The 23,275-nt window shown below is 36.4% G+C and overlaps 1 protein-coding gene and 1 pseudogene across 8 annotated transcripts in view; both read left to right on the top strand.

Annotated features, from left to right (window-relative positions):
* Positions 1-23,275, top strand: part of CTNNA3 (catenin alpha 3) — a 1,664,912-nt gene that overhangs the window by 191,409 nt on the left and 1,450,228 nt on the right. The gene's annotated exons all lie outside the window — the stretch shown is intronic.
* Positions 16,074-16,246, top strand: LOC140632824 (small nucleolar RNA U3; annotated as a pseudogene).

Raw genomic sequence — 23,275 nt, 5'->3', positions numbered from 1 at the left:
TTTCTGGACATATGTGATGTAGGGTTTGGAGGTCTGTGTGACAAAAACACACACATACACACACAAACTATTGGTACCTTTTGAGAAAGGAGTTGCATTATTTGCTTCTAATGTGTTTGTGATCTCTTGATGGGCAGTAAAATAAGAGTCCTGAGTATTGTGCCATGGCAATCTGAGGTGGAAAAAAGGCCTTGACCCAATGTTCTGCCAAATTCCAGCTTGTGTAATAATTACATCCTATATACCTAAATTTCCCTCGTGATTCTGGGTGGTATTGTTCAAAACAATATTGTTCTCTCTTTAGTGATAATGTTCGAGAATGAATCACAGCTCTTTTCTTTTACTGAGCAGAGTAATCCCTTCAGATAACTCCCATACCAGGAGGGTACATAATACTTTGTAGGATAAGAATTGCATTTAAAATGACGCCTTATCAATGAGGAAAAACAGAAATAAATTAGAAAAAAATTATTTAATAAGAATGACTGTAGGTTAACACCCTTGCATTGAAAAATAAAATTCCAGATGGATAATGACTTACCACATAGAGAATGATCCTAAGCTTATCTTGGAATTCAAGGACTCTAAGGACACTAGACAACAGTGGTCTTCTGAAATCAATGCTTAGCAAGACAAAACTGAACAGTGTTAGGTTGTTGTTGTTGTACTATAACATATAGAGAAGAGGAAGTTGATGAATCTCAGTAGTTGTCTTCAGCAGTGTAAAGACCTATGGCAATAAAAATGTTATAGATAATTTAGGATAAGGGATATGCAATGATATTGCACTAGGAGTTGCTTATCTATAAGGACAATATAATGTAGACTAACTTCCCATCACATTAACACTAAAATGGAAGTTGTAAATATATTTTACTTAAACTTTAAAAAAAGAACTGGAAGGTATTATGCTGAGTGAAATAAGTCAATCGGAGAAGGAGAAACATATGGTCTCATTCTGGGGAATATAAAAAATAGTGAAAGGGAATAAAGGGGAAAGGAGAAAAATGAGTGGGAAATATCAGAAAGGGAGACAGAACATGAGAGACTCCTAACCCTGGAAAATGAACTAGGGGTGGTGGAAGGGGAGGTGGGTGGGGGGTGGGGGTGACTGGGTGACGGGCACTGAGGGGGGCACTTGATGGGATGAGAACTGGGTGTTATTCTATATGTTGGCAAATTGAACACCAATAAAAAATAAATTTATATATAAAAAAATAAAGTACCTATGTATTTGGAATTATTCAGATGCAGGCTAAGGAAGAGTGTAGTTGGGGGCTAAATGAGCATTAACAGGAAGTAATAAGCTTCTAGAACAATAGTTCTAGAAGCAATAGATTCACCTCAGTGGTTTTTGCTAGATGAAATATGTTAATACCTCAATTGGGAGAAGATCCTTCCTTTCCTTGTTCTGTAATTAATCCAACTCTCTTGAAAGAATTCTGATTGAATTGCTCCTTTTAAGAGTAAGTCAACCAAAGACTGCTACATTAAAATTTTCATGTCTACCTTAGATGGTATTCTGTTTCTTACTTGCCCAATGAAGTAAAATGATTATGCCATTTATAAAACTGCTTCTGAAGATCCCAAAACATTTCAGATATTATTTAAAAATTCATCACACAGGTATTAAAAATGTTGAATTATAAGATTGTGCTACACCAAAGTTCAAATCAACCCCAACATGTTTCATTTTATCCACTATAGATGCGATTCCATTTTTATTCAATTGCACACAGTTTGTCTCACAGAAAAAAAAAGTTGGTGTTACATTTATTCTTCAGTTTTCTGGTACAGAGAGAGAAGGTTGGATACATCATTCAAGGTCATTCCAAGTCAGTAACAGATTCAGAATTAATATTCACATTTCCTAATTTCTAGCTTATTGCAATAGCCATACAATCATTTTCACTACTTCATAAACTGCAGATCTTTATGGGGTAATTTCTTTTTCTATAGTTATAGTCTGAAGTTAAAAAACCTTATGGACTTTTATGTAAGAATCTCATCCTTTATTTAAAAACAAATAATCAAAATGATGTATCTTGTATATTGGTTCTCCTTCTAAAATTTGATTTCCACCTTGGACATAGTTAATAGTCATGACAAGTAGGTGTCTTCTAATTAATTAGTAAAGTACAAACGTGAAAACATCTTTTAAATTCTAAGGTTTGCTATTCTATTTCCATCTGTCTCTGGGGTTCAGTTTATTGGTGGCACTTAGGTAGAAAGCTGTTGAATCAGGCATATACTAGCTGATTTTCATGGACCAGAGAAGATTTATTAATTTTTTACAAGGTTGTTTGCTATGATAGTTTGCCTCATGGGCAGCTTATAGCTACTTTATAGTGGGGGATGCTTATTGAAATAGTTAATGCTTTATTATGGGTTGTTTTCAAAATTTACAATGCTGATAGGAATTTCAGGGTGCTAAAAAACTTTAGTGTTTGCATCAATATGGCACTTAGTTGTGCATGTCTTATATTGATATACCTAAGTCCATAAGATTGTCAATAAAAGTTGGTTATTGATGAAGAATTAAAGTCCTAAAAGAGTTAAATCTGAAAAGATATCTTCTGTAGTCTGTTTTGTAGCTTGAAAATGATCTGTGTGTGCAAAAATGATAGATTTTCCCTCCAAGGACTATGAGTTGTGGTGGCATATGATGCAGACTAAAGAAGGCATATGAGAATCAATCCCTTAAACTAAGGAGTCTTTGGAATTTGTCTAACCCAACTATTTTATTTTAGAGATGAGAAAAATGAGGCCCATGGAGATATCCTATACAAGGCTACATACTTTGCTAATGGCAGAACAGGGGCAATAATAGGGAGTGACATTTTCTTTGGTTCTTTTGTGAGTCCTTTAGCATAAGTCAGCATAATATGTGTATTGATCCTTCGGTATCTCTGGTTTGTATACTGAATGTAGATATGGATACTTTGAACACCTAAATTTATGTGTATACTGTTAGATATCAAGATGCCTGTAAATGCAGGTCACTCAGTAGTGACATTTTTTAAAAAAGAAAAGACAATACAGTAATATCACAATACTTTAGGAGAGATAGGAATTATAAACATCATCTAGCTCAATCACTTCAATACACAGGTATACAAATAATACAGAAAACGTCATTTTGGGGACGCCTGGGTGGCTTAGGGTTGAGCATCTGCCTTTGGCTTAGGTCATGATCCCGGGAGTCTGGGATCAAGTCCTGCCTTGGGCTCCCTGTGAGGAGTGTGCTTCTCCCTTTGCCTATGTCTCTGCCTCTCTCTGTGTGTCTCTCATGAATAAATAAATAAAATCTTAAAAAAATCCATATCATTTTTTTTCTTTTATTGCAGAAGGATTTTGATTTCTTTGACAATTTCTAGATCCTGTGTCCTCCAAACCAATGCCCTCTAAACCAGTGCTTCCCAAATCTTATTATGTATACAAATCATGTGGGAAATTTTGTTGAAATGCACATTTTGATTCAGTAAGTTTGAAGTAATACAGGAAAGTCAAACAAGCTCCTCAATGATGATGATCCTCAATGATACTGCTGACATAGGGACCACACTCTGAGTATGAAGGGAGTTTAAATAATAAATTGCAGGAGGGTATTATTTCCAGTTGTATTGCAGAAGTCTAATACAGTCCCTGGAACTTAGTAAGTACTTAATAAATATTTTGAATTTGAATGATGATCCCGTAGTAAGGTTTGTATCTATGTGTAGGACATAAAAAGTATTGCTATCCTTTACTATAATACCCTTTATCACAAATTTTATAGCTTACTTTGGTGTTCTGTCATGTGAAAGGACATGCTCATGCCCATAAATTTTATGTTTTTGTAGATTACATATTTTAGCAGTTATAGAAGTTGTTCTTCACAAATCTTTGCCGCAAGTGAAAGCATAGATTGAATATGAGGGCAATTGAGTCTAAGGTACAAGGAGCTGAAGAAGAGGAAGAATGTAGTATTTTAGCCCTGCAGCGTCCACTCTGACTTTGCCAAACTGACCATGGGACCAGCTGGTATTAGCAGCCTTTGTTCCAGAAAAGCAAGCTCAGTCAAATACCTACCACAGACCTGAAGAAAATTAGAATCTCAAACATATTCTTGTTAAATTTGTGTATCTAAGTGTGTCTCTCTACCTGTGCTCACAATCAGAAACATCACAGGGACTGTTACTGCATCCTTGTCAGGTGAAAAGATTACTGCTACAGTTATAGCTCTCTGCGTTAATAGTGCTTGGAGCGCCTAAAGCACTATTGGCTAAAATTCAAAGGAAGTGTTGATGTAGCTAAGATGAAGCCAACAGTTTTGCTGACAGTGAGCTTTAAACATGCATACACCAATCATGCAGCCTTTTGTAGATGTTAAGTTGTTTGTTTGTTAGGGGCTGATTGCCTGAGGGCTAATTTAATATGTAATGAAAAATTCAGTTTATTCCTTTATTTTTTTTAAAGCATACTCGATTTTTGCTCTCTAAAATATCATATTTGGACAGTTTTAAGCTTTCTATTTAGAATGAAGCTAATCAGCTTTTATGTTTTTTTTTTTTTTTTTAATCTCATGCTGCAAATGTGACAGCAGTAGAAACACATACTGAAAGACACCTAGGCAAGGGGAAGTACCACCAGAAGGTGGAGCAACATGGCTGCTTTGCTCTGCATCTTGGTCAGTGATTTACAAGGGTATACATATGCATAGGCTTTCTTCCATACACTTAGGTTTGAATTGACACAAAATATATACAAATTAATCTAATTAATATTCTTCAGAGTCCTATTACTATTTAAATAGGATGTCTTTGAATTTTCACATTGTATATAGCTTTTCTTTCTTTTATGGGCAGCTGACATTTCTTTTCATTGACCAAATTATTAACTATTATAATATATATTATATTGCTTGATATATTTAGTATCATGTATGGGATTTTAGCAATATATCACAATTAACCTGTAATATGCATTGCATTCTTCTCCTTAACTGTATTTTTATGAATCTCATTTTTTCTTTGTTGTAACATACAACATTAATACATGCTAATATTCTCTCTATAAATGCTGCTCATATTATTATAGCATCTGGTTTCACCATAGTTAAGTATTTATCATTTACTCCATTATAAAACCTTTGTTCCAAAAGAGCTGTATGAGCCTATTAGATATATACACAATTAGGTAGGTAATGATCTGTGGCTGCATCCATACAGCATCAACAGCTAACCTGTAGCTGGTTTTCCAAGTGTGGTGCTGATTGTTGATAGGAGGTACTTAGATTATGGGATGAAACTGTTTTGATTATTTTGAGGGCTCTGTGTGTGTGTGTGTGTGTGTATGTGCACACTCTGAATTTAAGTTCTATATTTTGTTTTAATTTTACTGTTAGTGAAGAAATTATTTACTTCCTGATTCTGATTTAGATATTGGTATTTATCTCTTTTGTGCTAAGCTCTCCATTCACACACTGGGAATTACTGAAGTCTTTCTTGGTACTTTCATTGGTGCAGAAGAAGGAAATGGTCCACCACGTTTCATCACTGATAGTTATACATTTATGTCTTCATCCTAAATTTATATTTGTAAAATTAAAGGTTATTGAGTTTTGGTCTTTTTCCCAGCTTCCATGTTAGAGTCATTAAAAAAAGGGGGCTGTCACAGAAGCTGACATTATGAAGGAAAAATTTGAAGAAAGATTTGAAAGAGAAAAAAATGCATTAATGAAGGGAGCTATAAAAAATAGCTAGGATACTTTTGACATTTTTTGATAATCATCATGTGTAAATTTAGAGAAACTAAATATGGTAACTTACTCTGGTAAATTTCCCAAGTTTTGGGGTTTTTTGTCAGCTTTTGAGTGTAAGCTCAGTGAGCCTCATTTTCTCAGGGTAAAGGCATCACTTCTCACTTCGGGTCAGAGCAGCAAGTCTTGGGGTGTGATATGATGTGTCATATATAAGTAAAGAGAATTTTTGGTAAGCATCAATGTGCTATATTGAGAAAATATTGAGCAGAAAGTTATAGCTTGCCTTTTGCTCACTCTTACAAAAACATATGTCTGTCTATACCATATAGTTGGGGTAGTAATACTTAAGGTTAAACTCCTTTAACAACTGAGGAATTATGTTTGTTTTATTTAGGACATGAGTAACATTAAACCTAGACTGAACTGAAGTGAATGAATTAAATGTACCTGAACTTTGTTTTAAACTTAGAAGAAATGATTTATTTGGAAATTCTGAAATCTGTCCGGAAACAGGGAGTATTTAATTCCTGGCTTATGATACTTAAGATATTTGACCATGAAAATAATGGGATCACTGAAACAGAAAATAGAATTATACCAGTGGTAGATTGTTTATGAAGGGAAGGAAACTTAAATTAGATTCTGTATTAAGTAATGTATGCTAAGTAAGTTAGTGCTTGTGAACATGTGGTGCTCAATGAATGACTGGTATCAATGGCTATGCATTTTCTTCTGCTCCAAACATCTGGCCCTGCAGACCTAGAAAATGTCTTGATATCTTAATTACTCTGTATTTTTAAGAAGTTTTGGAAGGTTTATTTCTTATCCTTGATAATAAGAACTCTTTGTGCACCTTGCTGCTATTGAAAATTAGTAATTTCTTAATGTCACTAGGATATCAATATAAAAAACTGAAAACAACAATTTTCAACAATGTTGGTATAAGTGGGATAGATGTTATTATTATATATTGTACATTTTTAATGTACATAGTTTTTGCATATGTTTCTCTATGAGACCTGAGATCAATGAACACACTCTAAGACTAAAAAACTGTTGGGGATACTGAAGAACATGAGTAACTGTGAGTAGTTTTAGGATAAATGGAGAATATTGGTAACATTTTTATGATATATGGCATTAAAGCATATTTACATTGAAGACCAATAATCTGAAGAGACAAGTCACACAAATAATAAAAGAGGGGCACCTGGGTGGCTCAGTTGGTTAAGCATCTGACTCTTGATTTTGGCTCCAGTCATAATCTCAGGGTCATGAAATTGAGCTCCAGGTCCAGCTCCATTCTGGGCTTGGAGCCTGCTTAAGATTCTCTCCCTCCATCTCTCTTTGTTTCTCCCTCACCCCCACCCCCACCCTTTATAAAGAAAAAAAGAATTATAAAAGAAAATGTAATTAAGACTGATATATAGCATGTTTAAGTGAAATGTATATTCCCTAGGAATCCTCTGAAAATAATTGTGTATCAGAAGAATTCTAGTCATCAGAAATAATATATATAGCATATGATTATTTAATTTTTTTTTTTTTTGAGAAAGAGACAAAGCATGTGAGCAAGCACAGGGAGGGCAGCAAAGGGGGAGGGAGAGAGAATCTTAAGTGGGCTCCACACCTCAACATCACAACCCTGAGATCATGACAAGCCAAAATCAAGAGTTAGACACTTAATCCACTGAGTCACCCAGGTGCCCCTGTATAGCTTATGATTATTAGTGAAAAAACATGACACACATTTCTTATTTGCTATATCTTTTTGTGAACTATATTCCAAAATTGATGGAATTAGGATGATGCTAATAATTCAGTTCATTGTGTTACATATTAAGCAATTAAAAATTTATTTTTAACAGATAATCATGTTCTCAGAACAATAACTCATTTCATATCTAGCCATCTGTATGAATATTCTTGTTAACTGCCAAAACTCTAAAAATTGGCTTTACCAAAGCTTCTGTTAGATCGGGGCTGGAGTAAATAACTGGGGGTGAGAACTTCCTGCTAAAAAGGAAACTCAAAATTACTATGCAGTAATTTGGGAAGTTTGGATTTTATTTTTGACCTAATGGAGCTGGGCAGAACCCCAATAGTGACTGATAAAAGATTTCAGAGCCATGTTTAACTCAATTTGGACAAGTAAAAACAAGAGTGTTTTATTTGCCCATGACACTCTATTGTTAACAAAAAGTTAGTAATTGAAGTCTAGTTCACATACAATGTTACATTAGTTTTAGGTGTACAATATAGTAGTTTGACAATTCTATACATTACTCAGCACTCACACTTACCATGGTAAGTATAGTCACCATATTATTGCCACAACATTATTGGCTATATTCCCTGAGCCATACTTTTCATCTCTGTGAGAAAATTTATTTATTTATTTATTTAGAAGAGATTTTATTTGCTTATTCATGAGACACAGAAAGAGGCAGCGACATAGGCAGAGGGAGAAGTAGGCTTCCTGTATGGAGCCTGGCCTACAAGACTCGATTCCAGGACCCCAGAATCATTACCTGAGCCAAACAAAGGCAGATGCTCAACCCTTGAGCCATCCACATGCCCCCCATGAAAAAATTTATTTATTTAATAACTGAAAGTTTGTACCTCTTAACCTCCTTCTATTTCACCCAACCCCCTGCCCTCCTTCCCTTTGACAACCACCAGTTTATACTCTGTATTTAAGAGTATTTTTTATTTGTTCGTTTTAAATATATTTCATATATAATGAAATCATATGGTATTTATCTTAATTTAAGGCAAATACATTAAAAATGAGGTACTGTATTAAATTATATAAAACCCCAGAACTTGGATTCAGTAAAGGCAGAAAGTACTTTATTATTTTTTAAAACTTATCTTCCTCCTAAGCACTAACACAAGCCATATATTCATGAATAAATCTCCACCACTGTGTGAGCCTAGTCTGCTGAAAATAAAAAGGCATATATAATTCTGTCACACAGCAAGACAAAAGCTGTGTTCTTTATGCATGGAAACCATTTTCTACTAGAAGGAGTTGTAAAAAAATAGAATTATAAAAAGAGTGAGTTTATGGAAAGAAGATAGACTCTTCTTAGCATTATGTAAATACTTTCTACAAGGGTGCTCTGATGTAAGAAACATACTATGCAATAATACACTTTAATAAACAATAGGTGATGATTATTCATGTAATAATGGGACTTCTAGTGTACATAAATGTTCATTTGCAGATTTTGACAGAGAGGTTGGCATGTTAGGAGAACAGTGTCTACTGGACATTCCGTAGTAATGAATATTTCTTATTTCTGAAGCTGTGGGGATGCCTACTATACAGTGTAGATTTTTAATTTGTTTAATTTCTGCAATAATCATGTGATGGGAATGTTATTATAGGGTGATGACCTGAGCCTTGAAATGATGAGTGAAAGCACATTATATTTTGATAATGTCCATAAGATCAAGCATGTTGGTCCTGACCTCTACCTCTAGCAAAATTTTCCTAATTTCTTATGACAGGACTGAAATAGAATGCCTAATGCTTCATGTGCAGGTAGTAGGAATGTCTGAAGGGAGTGGCATGAGCACACAGTTTAACAAGGATGACGAGGGATGAGCACATCACCATAAGGGATAAGTGAGTCTGGGGTAGAAGAATCAATCTAGAGAGCACATGGTACCTGCCAAAGAAATATTAATAAGGGAGATGATATGGAAAAGTTTAGCATTTGGGTAATATGGAATCCAAGGTACTGTCTTAGAAGAAAATGTGAAATTTTATGGTGTAATTTTACTTTGACACATTGCATTTTTTTTCCATTTTCCTCCTGGACTGCCCACACTGAAGTTTCAAATCAGGCCTTGATAATGAAAAATGCCAATTCTTGATATCTTGCTGTAAGAGACAAGTAGGTATAACCAGATTGTCTTTCCCCCATCCACTACCATGCCAGGAAACACCCTCTAAGCTGGGGAGAAGAGGAGAATTGGATAGGAAAAACAAGCCTAGATGTAGTCTGTTTCTGCTCATGTCCTCTACCACTGTCTGCCACTCCTGCCCCCTTTCCTCAGGTGGGGAGAGATGATATAACTTACTCCTTTGCAGTTTGGAGAATCTGAGATAAACAGTGAAATCCAGGTCTAATCTGAACTTCTGGGAAGAGAAAGGCTTCTAGGGATCTTAGTGTCAGAGTGGTATTTTTTTTTTATTGTGTTTTCAAACCAGAAATTGTTTTCAGTTCTGAAAAAGTATGGAAGGCATCAGAGAATTCCCTTGGGGCCAGAGCCTGATATAGAAGTCATCTGAGGGAGCTTGGTGACATAGAGGAGACAAGGGCAGCACATTAAAGAGAGATGGATGAGAGAAGTTATAGCAGGCCTCAGAGATCACCAGTGCCACAGTTTGCAGTGGGAACTGGGAGGGCTGCGGACTGCCCAGTTGCCATTTGAGTGAGTGCCGTTTGAGTGAGTGCTACCTAGTGCTAAAGGCGGGTTGGGAGGATTTGCCTCAGGAACAGGTAGCCAGTGAAGACCAAGGCAGATCTGGGTAGATGTGAGGATGGCTATCTTCCCAGCTGTCCTGTGTTGGCAGCTGCATGAACTCTCCTGTGGTTTAGACTCATCCTCAGGAAGTGGGAATCAGAAGACAAATCTGAGAGATGGATTTAAACCTGAATGTGATTGAATTATAAAACTAAGCAGACTGAGAAATCACTGAATTGGGCTGAGTTCACTTGAAAAGGATTAAATAAAATTTCTGCCCTAAGTGAAATAGGGCTTGGAGTAAAAAAAATAATTTTATTATAGAAAAATAAGTTATTTATTAATTATGCCTTGATAAGGCTGAAAAAAAGGCAAGTTAACAATGTTACACATCAGTGTTTATGACTGTGAAATTTGTATCTGCTATAAAGTTCCAAATCTGGCAGTGAATGGGGGAGCATTGTGATGTTTAGAAATATAGCAGATATTTAGGTGTGTGTGTGTGTGTGTGTGTGTGTGTGTGTGGCACCTGAAATTTTATCATTTACTTTGGCTTTTATGTTCTACTTCTGCCATAGCCAGCTGGGAGATGAAGCATCTTGGTTAGGGCTGCTGGATAAAACATAGTATACCCAATTAAATTTGAATTTCAGATAAACAACAAATAATTTTATTAGTAGTAAGTGTGTCCCAAATATTACACAGGACATACTTATACTAAAAAAGTATTCATTATTTTTTGGAACTTGAAATGTTACTGGGAATGTTTGATTTTTATTTGCTAAATCTGGCAAGCTTTACTCTGATACACATAGCCAGTGAAGAAATAAAACTAACCTGCTCTTTACTCTGTGAAGTTCAACAGCAAGTGGATGCCATACACGTGTTAATATTGCATTTCATAGAAGAGGCAATTCTGGGCAGCCCTGATGGCCCAGCAGTTTGGTGCCGCCTTTGGCCTGGGGTGTGATCCTGGAGACTTGGGATCGAGTCCCATGTCGGGCTCCCTGCATGGAGCCTGCTTCTCACTCTGCCTGTGTCTCTGTCTCTGTCTCTGTCTCTGTCTCTCTCTCTCTCTGTGCATGTCTGTCATGAATAAATAAATAAAATTTACTTTTTAAAAAAAAGAAGAGGCAATTCTTTTTTTTTCAAGATTTTATTTATTTATTTATTTGAGGGAGGGAGGGAGGGAGTGAGTGAGAGAGAGAGAGAGAGAGAGAGAATATGGGTGGTGTAGGGGGGAGAGGGAGAGAGAGAATCTTAAGCGGGCTCCAAGCCCAGAGCAGAGCCTGATGTGGAGCTTGATCTCAAGACCCTGAGAGCCAAAATCAAGAGTTGGCCACCTAACCAACTGAGCCACCCAGATGCCCCAAGAAGAGGCAACTCTTGGTTCATCTTTATGGATGGGGCAGATTGAGACAGCCAGATCAGGACAGATAGAATGGAATAATTTAAGAAAATTGCAAGAATATAACTTATTTGGTGACTTGTAGAACACACCAAGTAGTAAGTGGCAGAATAAAGTTTTTCCAGGTCCAAATGGCCTCCATATTACAAATTCAGTTTATAAAGAACTTCTCAGGAACCTATTTATTGTGTAAAGAAAAGTACTCTTAAATCTGGGTGTTTCGGTAGCTGCTGCCGCCTTCTCTGATGTACTCTTCCGTTATGGTCAAGTCTATAAAAGGAAACTTACAAATCTTTTCCAGGAAGCATGCCTTTGAAATTAGTTGAATTATTTTAAAGAAATCATGAGATGCTACTTCTTTTTAACTTGGCATTTTGTTCAAAGGGTGTTTCTGAAATTAAACCAGTGGGAGTTTAGCCAAAATAGTGCTGTGACACAGTGATGTCATTTAGAGAAATGTTGTGCTGAGTTAAATAGCTCTAATTATTAGCAACTTTCAAATCATAAAGCAATTAAAAAAAAAACCCTTCATCTCTACTTCAGTGGAATACAGTTTCATTATGGGGAGTGTTTCACCTGGTTTGGATAGTTGGCTTTCAGTGACTATTTCAGATCCCAGTGTCACAAGTCTCCTTTCCTTATACTTAGTTTCCTCTTGTGTCCCAGAATAATCCTGTGTCCTGAACCCCATCTCCTTCTGTCCTCTGAGGACCTTGCTCCAATTGGAATGCCTGTTTTCTCTCTACTTTCACATTTTCTTACTCACGTTTTCTCCCTAGCGTGTTATTAACCTGCTAAAGTTTGGTCCAAACACCACCACCACAACCTTCATTCAGAGCTGTATCTGCTCCAGTAACAGTCCTATCTCTCTTCAATTGCTCATAGCGAAGTTACTGAAATATTTTAGGTGAGCTAACCCTCTTATTTAACTGTATCAGTTCTTGGACAGAAGTAGGGGAATTGTGGGATCCCTGGGTGGTTCAGTGGTTTAGCACCTGCCTTCGGCCCAGGGCGTGATCCTGGAGACCCAGGATTGAGTCCCATGTCGGGCTCCCTGCATGGAGCCTGCTTCCCCCTCTGCCTGTGCCTCTGCCTCTCTCTCTCTCTCTGTCTTTCATAAATAAATAAATAAAATCTTTAAAAAAAAGAAGTAGGGGAATCGAGTATTTCCTACAGCTAATTATTAATAACTGGCATTCTGTTCCCAGTAAGAACCAGATATCATAAAAACTCCAAAATTGACCATGAAAATAAATGAAAACAAATGTATCTTTTCTCAAATGTATGTTAAGTATATGAAAATAAACTCCTAATATAAAAGCTATGCTATAAAAATATTCATTTTGTGAATTTTTTTCATGGATTGGGCTAGGTGAGGTTTCTGAAAATAGAAGGCCAAAGAAGTATGGCTTTGAAAGGCTCTTCTTTCATGGTAGATCTACCCTCCAGAAAACACAAGCATTTTTATTGTTTTAAGGACCTCCAGATTGCATTCAGATTTAGGGCAATCTGTTATTAACATTTTTGTCTATTCAGTGGACATGAATACTTCACTGGTTTTTGAATTATTAAGTATAGGTGAGGGAAGGTTTCTGTGATGATTTTTTTATTGGTTCCTCAAATTTTCATTTTAATATGCGTCAGGTGATTTGCTTGGTCTAGACCAGCTTAGTAGCATTGCCAATGGACTCAGTAAGGAGATGACTTTATCAACAATTGTAGGGCAGATGTAAGTACTACAATTTTAGTAATTTTTTTGGAAAGTTTTAATTATGTGTTTGCTGGGATGCCTGAGCGTCTGCCTTTGGCTCAGAGCGTGATCCTGGAATCTGGGATTGAGTCCCACATCAGGCTCCTTGTGGGGAGCCTGCTTCTCCCTCTGCCTGTGTCTCTGCTTCTCTCTCTCTGTGTCTCTCACAAATAAATAAATAAAATTGTTAAGAAAAAGATAATAATTATGTGTTTACTATCTTCTCCTTAGCACTGGTTTTTCCTTTTCTTGGAATGCTTTTCCATTAGAACTTCATAGCATGGTTCCTTCTTAAAATTCAGGTTTCAGTCCTTTTCCGTAGAAAGGACTTCTCTAATCCATCTAAGGAAAAACTATCAACCCCACCCCTGGCCTCTCTTGTACATTTAATTTTTTGCTGTTTACTGCCCAACTTTCTCTGTTAGAATATAAGTATCTTGTCTTTCTTCATAATGAACGGTTCTCAATAACTATTGAAGAAACAAATGATACGAAAGGTTGGTGATCTCAGTGAATCAAAAGTCAAACCTTTCTTAGGAGGGGTTTGTATGTAATAGTTTTTTAAACTTCTCACTTACTTTTTACTTCTCAGTAATCTGGTTTCTATCCTTTAGTTGCACCAACACTGTTGTTATGATCATGGATCCAGTTGACATTTTTCAGACCTTTATTTTATTTTATTTTTAAGATTTTATTTATTTATTCATGAGAGACACACAGAGAGAGGCAGAGACACAGGCAGAGGGAGAAGCAGGCTCCATGCAGGGAACCCGATGTGGGACTTGATCCTGGAACTCCAGGATTACGCCCTGGGTGGAAGGCAGGCGCCTAAACCGCTGAGCCACCCAGGGATCCCTTTTTCAGACCTTTAAACTTAACATCTGGAAGGCACTTAACACTATCAGTTGGCCTTCCTTCTTATAAATCTTAATCTTCTTTCTTTTTTTTCCTTTAAATTTTCTTCCTACTTGTCTAAATACTTTGCAGTTTCTCTCAGTAATGTCAGTGTTCCCCAGAGCATGACTGCTTTTCCTTTTCCTTCATCTTCATTTTTCTTTTGCTTTTTTAAATGCCTTCTATATACACTATAAAATTATCTCATATATACCTATAGACTCAGTAAGTGCCTCTAATCAATAATTAAATGATTCCCATATCTTCATTTTACTCCAGATATTTCTCTTTAATTCCAGACTTTATCTGGTTAATGGGCTTTCCAAGCTCGACATATCCAAAATTTCCTATTGTCTCTTTCTGCCCTCCTTTCCTGCTCCTTCTTTCCATTTGTATTCCCCTCTTTGCCAAATGCCTGCTAGCTGATTTTCTTGCATTCAGTTTCACTCCTTTTAAATTCAGCCTTAAATATTGTTGCTGGAAAGATTTTTTTTTTAATGCAAATTGGAGCATGTCATCATGTAAAATCCTTCAGTGATTCTCTTTAGAATAAAATCCAAATTTTATAGGCGTTAAAGACCCTTCATTTTCCAATAAGAGCTTTGTTTTCAGCCATATCAGAATATTTGTAGTCTTTTGAACATATCACATTTACTCTGACTTCATGCCTTGGCATATATGATTATTTTTGTATGATTATTTTCTTCTCACAGTCTCCTGGCATGGCTGTTACTTGTACTTCAAGTTGCAGATTTGACTGCTCCTAACTTGGGGTAGATGTCATCTTGTGGTGTTTTGAAACCATTCCATGCATATTTTTATCACATCACTTGTCATACTGTACTGTATTTTCATGGCCTCTTTCACTATATTATAAACTCCTTGAAGTCATAGAGAAAATTCTTTCCTTTCTATTCCTCAACACCTCAACCATGCAAGGGACAAAGTTGGTTTTAATGTTTTAATGACTGGTTGTCATGTGAACAAGTAATTGCATAGTTCTGTATCTCTGTCTCTGTGTCTCTAATTTTTTTTTGTGTGAGAAGACTTCATAATCTTTTGAGGCTACTTAATTCAGTTTGGAGTATTTTGTTACCATTTTCTTTTGCCTCACTATTATTTGGGGGGGTAGTATTTGCTTGAACTGAATTGTTTTGGTTCTTCTTTCTGTTTTCTTGTTATATTAAGTTTTTTATTTGTAGATTGCATGAGCTTCTGTATTTCCGTGATGGTTGGGAATGGTTTACAAGATTCCTAGTTTGAGTTCTTCTGTCAAGGTTGCAAAATACAGTTTATTTCTGGATAGCTTTTTCTGGAAGGATGGTGGGGGAAAAGCTAGGAATCCTTCAGTTTTAAAATGTTCTTTTGTTTTGCAGGATCCTGAATTTCCCTTTCTCATTTCTATTTATGTTCACTATGCAGTTTCCAGAGAGTGTTTCTCCATTCCCTTTTACCCTTTTCTCTCCCAAAGCCTCTCTGAGACTGGTTCTTAGAGTCTCGTGCACTAGTCCCTCTCTCTAGTTGGCTCTGATCTACTAGGACTTTTTCCCCAGCATTTGTGGAATTTTTTTTTCTAGCTGTGGTTTTAGCTCAGTCATAAATGTTGGTACTGGGTTCCCTCTTCTATTTTCAGTGCAATTTTCTTCCCTAGACTGTTCATATTCTCTGGGAAGACTTGCACCAGGATTGTGAAGGGTTTAGATGCTGAGATTTGGTATAAATATTCCATTTACATGTAATTTGGAATTTAGGTTGTTCTCTCTCTCTTTTTTAAAGATTTTATTTATTTATTCATGAGAAAGACTATACTTTCAGGGATCATTTCTATAGTTTATTTATTCATGAGACACACACACACACACACACACACACACACAGAGGCAGAGACACAGGCAGAGGGAGAAGCAGGCTCCATGCAGGGAGCCCGACGTGGGACTCGATCCCGGGTCTCCAGGATCAGGCCCTGGGCTGAAGGCGGCGCTAAACTGCTGAGTCACCTGGGCTGCCCAATGTGTTTCTCTTTTTTAATTTATGTTGAAGGTATAGGTTTTGTGTGTGTGTGTGTGTGTGTATGTGTGTGTGTGTGTGTTTATTTTTTTTTGAGAATGTGCTGGGAGATTTGGACTTAAACAGGTGGCATTACCTTGGCTTTTCAGATTTTGATCATAAATATTTAAGAGGATTGCGAAAACAATGTTCCCATTTATCTCTTGGAAATATAATTTATTTTCTTTCTTTGAAAAAAAGTGATTTTGAGGTATTCTTCAGTAAGTGTTGTGACATTTCTATTGGAATACCTAAGTTGCCTAACAGCATTAATTAAAACAACAACAACAACAACAACAACAAAGTGCTTAACATTAAGAAAGGTAGAGAAAAGATGAGACTGAGCACCAGTTTAACCCTTGGACAAATTCAGATTAGGATATAGGAGATAGAAAGAAAATTAGGGTCTTCAGAGTTTATGGCCAATTGAAAAATTCAGAAGAATAAAATTACAACAGGATTGGTACTTTATGCTAAAGACATTTGTGATGAGTTTTCTCTTCAAGAAAAGTAGCTAAGTACTAGGTGCAATAGTGAGAGCTAAGCAGTTTTAAAACAATTTGGCATTTCATTTCCATGATATTGATTTTCTCCAGATACTTATCTAAGCCCCTGAGAAGGTGGGCCAAGGTGCTCTTCTTGGCCTCTTTCCATGCTTCATTGTTTGGCTCCTGTCAAAAGAGCAAAGATCACCTGCCACATATGCTTCCAGTGAACAAATGCCCAAATGGCAAATGACAAGTTGCAACTTAGGTTTAGAAATAATGGTTCATTTTTCTCAGCTAAAAAGACTAATTTGTTTATGTGGATGGTGATTGCAGAGGTGGCCTGGGTAAGGAGGGGTGGGGGAATTATTCAATTGTAATCAGCATTGGACCTTATAAAATGTATTTTAGTAATTAAACTAAAACGTATTTCATTTTGAATTGAGTTTGAATAATTTGCTGCAAGTGAAAGTTGAATCTTTGTTATATAAAAAAACACTCTAAGGAAATATGCAAAATATACAGTAATGGAGATTTAGAGATAGGTTTTTTTAAAAAAGATTTTATTTATTTATTCATTAGAGACACAGAGAGGCAGACATAAGAAGACGGAGAAGTAGGCTCCTCACAGGGAGCCCGATGTGGGACTCGATGTTAGGATCCCGGGATCATGACCTTTGCCTAAGGCAGACCCTCAACCACTGAGCCACCCAGGTGCCCCGAGATGATCGTTTTATAAAGGAAATTTAGTTTGGTTTGCCACATATATAATGTCTGCTGTACTGACTCATGTTAGGGAAGAAGAAACAGTACAAAAAGAAATCAGCCAATTCAAGGAATCTCTGGCCTATACAGTCTCTATGAAAGCCATTTATTTCTTTTCAATACCCTCATTTCTTGCCTTTAAAAATTAATATTCCCTTATATTTTCTGAATGCCATCCTTGTGCCCTGTACTATTTTAGCCAGGTTTTTACTTATTTATTTCCATCTTTCCCTTCTTCCCTCAGTCTGCTGTGTCCCCATGCTGTCTCTAGTTGCCTAGGAGCCTCCAGTTTAGAAACTTGACTAGGTTCTGTATGTCTCATATCCTCCAACTTCCACCTCCCTTACAAACATACTCAGATGCACTAATCCTTGTCAAATTGTTATTGTGAGCAAGAGGCCCTCCTTCTTCTATTCCAAATTTGGGGTTCATAGAAGTACCCTCATGTTTGTCTTCAGAGTTTAGAGCCCCCTTCACCACAGATCTCTAATTGTAGCAAGTCTGAACACTCTCATGTTTCTCATTAGACCTGTGATACCCAAGTACTGTAGATGGCAGGGAGTAAAGCTGGGGTCACCACTACTTTGGCCAGATATGTGCAGGTGTTAGTACTCTGCTCCTCCCACAGGAATGGGACTTGGGATTCTGCTCCTCCCACAGGAGTGAAGTTGCTTACTGGACTCTTTATTAGTTATGTACACTGCTCTTCCCATTGGCTGTAGCCATGTTCCCAGAGATCTGGGTTACAACTCCAGCTCTTCCAAGTGCATCCTCTTTTCTTCCATGGGGAACCACCCAGGGTATGAGATGGCTTCTAAACAATGGCCCATTATGTTTAATATAGGCCTTGTTTGACTTGGATGATTTTTACATTCCTTTCTCCCCTCACCACCTAACTTATATGAAGGGAGCTACCTTTATGTTACAGTGTCTATGACTTGGGGAATTTGGTCAGAAGTCAAAAGAGGGGACACACCCTCTTTCAAGGGTTTCCTGTTCTATAGGCTGGCTGTCTCTTAGCAGCAAACACTTACTGAAAGTACAGGAGGTAGTATTGGCTTCATCAGGAAACTTGGCAGCCAGTGGAGGAGGTATTTTTCCAAGGAGGATGTCTTATTGTCAAACCAGAATGGTTTCAGGATGGTTGGTTTTATCTAGCTCTTAACTGAACTACCCACAGAAAACTAACACTGCAGGCTTCCTTGTTGCTGCTCTTTCCTCTTGCCTCCAAGTACTAGAGCAGCTCTTCAGAGCTCTTCAGTGAACTCAGTAGTAGTTGATTTCTCTGAAGTCTTGTCCAGAGTAAGGTGAACTGCCTGGCACCTACATTATGATTGGGGCCTCCAGGTAATCATTTGGAAGGATTGGTTTTGGTAAGTGCTTTTTGAATTTGGTATCATTATTGGAAGTTTGTATTCTTTTTTTCCAAACTACCATAGGATTGCAGAACTTAAGTGGAAGAAAATGGTAAAAATGACTAAAGGGTGAGAAAACATGTTTCACTAGAAAGAAATTGAATTTATTTGACCTTCAGAAGAGAAGGGTAAAAAGGGACTCCTTAATTTTAATTTATGGTAGAAAATGGCTATTTTCTACTTCTATGAATGCAGAACAGAATCAGAAGATAAAACTTTGTTATCCAGGTATAGATGTACTTGGATACAGCTAGCAATTATTTAGCGGCTTTCTCTATCTCAGATTGTGCTAATCACTTTACTTATTATTTCATTTGACCCTTGAACTAACTTTACAATAACATTGTTACTTTCTTCATTTCACAAATCAGAAAACTGAGGCTCATGGAAGTTAAACTTGAGGACTACAGGGGAATATTAAAGTATGGGAGGGAAGCAGAAACTGAATGTGTATACAAATATTAGCTGTTAAAGTAAGTCATGGGTCAGAAATCAAGCACGAATACAGAAATCAGGAATACATAGGAAAGCAGGAACAGTGATTAAGTATTTAGCTGACTATCAGGAACCAGAAAATTCATTGTAGTTGAGGAGTAGGAAAGAGTGGGGGCACATGAGCCCCTGTGGTGAAGGAAGGGATTAAAGATCAGAATCTAGATAAGCAATGTGTTTATCAGTTATGAGTGACATCCACAAAAAGACTTTGATTATGGAGGCAAACTTCAGCTTCATCCAGAGAATCTATGTGTATTTCTAGTTAAAGGAGACCCTTGTTCCCCAGGAATGGGCAGTCCCGCAAATAGAACAGGTGAATGAATTGGAGAAGACTGCTTTTGATAATGTATCCAACTGTTAGTTGCTGCATAAATCAGCACCTGTGACTTCACAACTTAAATTATGACACTTGTGTCACAAATGACTTGCATTTTAAAATTTCCTAGATTTGAGTTCTTTTTTAGCAGCTTTATTAGATAATAGGCTTCTAGTTTAGAATTTTTAAATAACAGAAGGTAAGGCATTATTGCTATCTCTGTAGGGGAAAATACTAGTCTGGCTGAAACAAAGGGAAACCAACAAAGAAGTGTTTCTTACCAGAGGAGCACAGCCTTCAAAGGAAGAGACCCCTAGTTGCTTTCCTTTTCAAGTGCACATGGAACATTCTCTAGAATATATCACATATTAGGTCACAAAACAAGCCTTAGTAAATACAAAAAGACTGAAATCATACCATGCATCTTTTCTGATCACAACACTATGAAACTAGAAGTCAACCACAAGAAAAAATTTGGAAAGACCACATATAAACATGGAGCTTAAATAACATGCTACTAAACAATAAATGGGAGGGTCAACAATGAATGAGTCAAATAGGAAATTAAAGAAGAAATTAAAAAATACTTGGAAATAAGTGAAAATAGAAATACAATGATCCAAAACCTTTGGGATGCAGCAAAAGCAGTCCTAAGAGGGAGGTATATAGCAATACAGACCTACCTCAAGAAGCAAGAAAAGTCTCAAGTACACAACCTAACATTACACCTAAAGTACCTAAAAAAAAGAACCCCAAATGAAGCCTTGAGCTAGCAGAGGAAGAAGAGAAATACTAAAGATTAGAGAAGAAATAAATGATGTAGAAACTAAAAAAATAATGAGCAGTTCTTTGAAAAAATTAATAAAATTGATAATTATCTATCCAGACTTATCAAAAAGAAAAAAAGAAAAGACACAAATCAAGTCACAAATGAGAGAGGAGAAATAACAAACAATATCACAGAAACACAATTATAAGAGAAAATTATGAAAATCTATATGCCAACAAATTTAACAACTTGAAAGAAATGAATAAATTCCTAGGAACATATAAACTACTAAAAGCTAAAGCAGGAAGAAATTGAAAACTTGAACAGACTGATAGCCAGCAAAGAAGTTGAACCAGTAGTCAAAAAAATCCCAGCAGACAAAAGTCCAGGGCCACATGACTTACAGGGGAGTTCTACCAAACATTTAAAGAAGAGTTAGTACCTATTGTCAAATTATTCCAAAAAATAGAAGAGGAAGGAAAACTTCCAAATTTATTCTATGAGGTCAGCTTTACCCTGATACCAAAACCAGATAGAGACTCTATTAAAAAAAAATAGAACTATAGGCCAATATCTCTGGTGAACATGGATGCAAAAACTCTCCAACGGAATTCAGCAATACATTAAAAAAAAAAATCATTCACCACGATAAGGCGGGATTTATGCCTGGGTTGCAAGGGTAGTTCAATATTCATGAAATCAATCAGTGTGATACCCTACATTAATAAGAGAAAGGATAATAACCATATTATCATTTCAATAGATGCAGAAAAAGCATTTGACAAAATATATTTATGATAAAATCCCTCAATAAAGTAGGTTTAGAGGGATCATAACTCAACATGATGAAGGCCATATATGAAAAACCCACAGCTAACATCATCCTCAATGGGGAACAACTGAGAGCTTTTCTTCTACAGTTAGGAACAAGACAGGGGTGTCTACTCTCACCACTGTTATTTAGCAGTACTGGAAATCCTAGCCACAGCAATCAGACGATAAGAGAAATAAAAGACATCCAAATTGGTAAGGAAGAAGTCAAACTTTCACTGTTTGCAGATGACATGATACTATATAGAGAGAACGTGAAAGACCATCAAAAACTACAACTGATAAATGAATTCAGTAAAGTTGCAGGATACAAAACAAATGTACCAAAATCTGTTGCATTTCTGTATACCAACAATGAAGCAATAGGAAGAAATTAAGGAATCTGTGCCACTTACAATTGCACTAAAAACCATAAGATACTTAGGCATGAAGTTAATCAAAAAGGTAAAAGACCTATAATCTGAAAACATTAAAACACTGATGAAAAAATTGAAGATGACACAAAGAAATGGAAAAACATTTTATGCTCATAGATTGGAAGAACATACATTGTCTATATCACGCAAAGCAATCTAAACATTTAATGCAATCCCTATCAAAATACCACCAGCAATTTTCACAGAGGTAGAACAAACAATCCTAAAATTTGTATGGAACCACAGAAGACTCCAAATAGCCACAGCAACCTAGAAAAAGGAAAGTTAATCTGGAGGCATCACAATTCCAGACCTCAAGTTATATTACAAAATTGTAGTGACCAAAATGGTGTGATACTGGCACAAAAATAAACACATAAATCAATAGAACAGAATAGATAATCCAGAAATTACCTCACAACTGTATGGTCAATTAATCTTCAACAAAGCAGGAAAGAATACCCAGTGAATAAAAGAATGTCTCTTTAATAAACTGTGTTGGGAAAACCAGACAGCTACATGCAAAAGAATTAAATTGGACCATTTTCTTACATCATACACAAAGGAAAATTCAAATACATCAGAGACCTAAATATGCGATAGGAAACCATCAAAATCCTAGAGGAGAACACAAGCAGTAGCTTCTTTGACATTAACCTTAGTGACTTCCTTCTAGATATTTCCTAAAGCAAAGGAAACAAAAGTGAAAATAAACTATTGGGAGCTCATCAAAATAAAAAGCTTTTGCACAGTGAAGGAAACTATCAACCGAATCAAAAGCAACCTATGGAATGGGAGAAGATATTTGCAAATGACATATCTGAGAAAGGGTTAGTATCTAAAATCTATAAAGAACTTATCAAACTGAATACCCCAAAAACAAGTAATTCAATTTAAAAATGGGCAGAAGATGTGAATCAACATTTTTTCAGAGAAGATATACAGATGGCCAACAGACACTTGAAAAGAAGCTTAATGACACTGATCATCAGGGAAATACACATCAAAACCACAATGAGGTATCACCTCCCACCTGTCAGGATGGCTAAAATTAACAACACAAGAATCAACAGATGCTGGTGAGACTGTGGGGGGAGGGGAACCCTCTTGCACTGTTGGTGGGAATGCAAACTGGAACAGCCACTCTGGAAAACAGTATGGAAGTTCCTCAAAAAAGTTAAAAATAGAACTACCCTATGATCCAGCATCGCACTCCTAGGTATTTACCCAAAGAATACAACAGTACTAATTCAAAGGGTATAGCACCTCAATGTTTATAGCAGCATTGCTGACAATAGCCAATCTATAGAAAAAGCCCAAATGTCCATTGACTGATGAATAGATAAAGAAGATGTGGTATATATATATATACAATGGAATATTACCCAGCCATCAAAAAATGAAATCTTCCCATTTGCAATGATATGAATGGAGCTAGAGTGTATTATGCTAAGTGAAAGAAG

Source organism: Canis lupus, chromosome 4, assembly GCF_048164855.1.
Source record: "Canis lupus baileyi chromosome 4, mCanLup2.hap1, whole genome shotgun sequence".
In the NCBI taxonomy this organism is placed as follows: Eukaryota; Metazoa; Chordata; class Mammalia; order Carnivora; family Canidae; genus Canis; species Canis lupus.
Note: the sequence above shows the minus strand (reverse complement) of the source record. Positions and strands in the feature narration are given on the sequence as shown.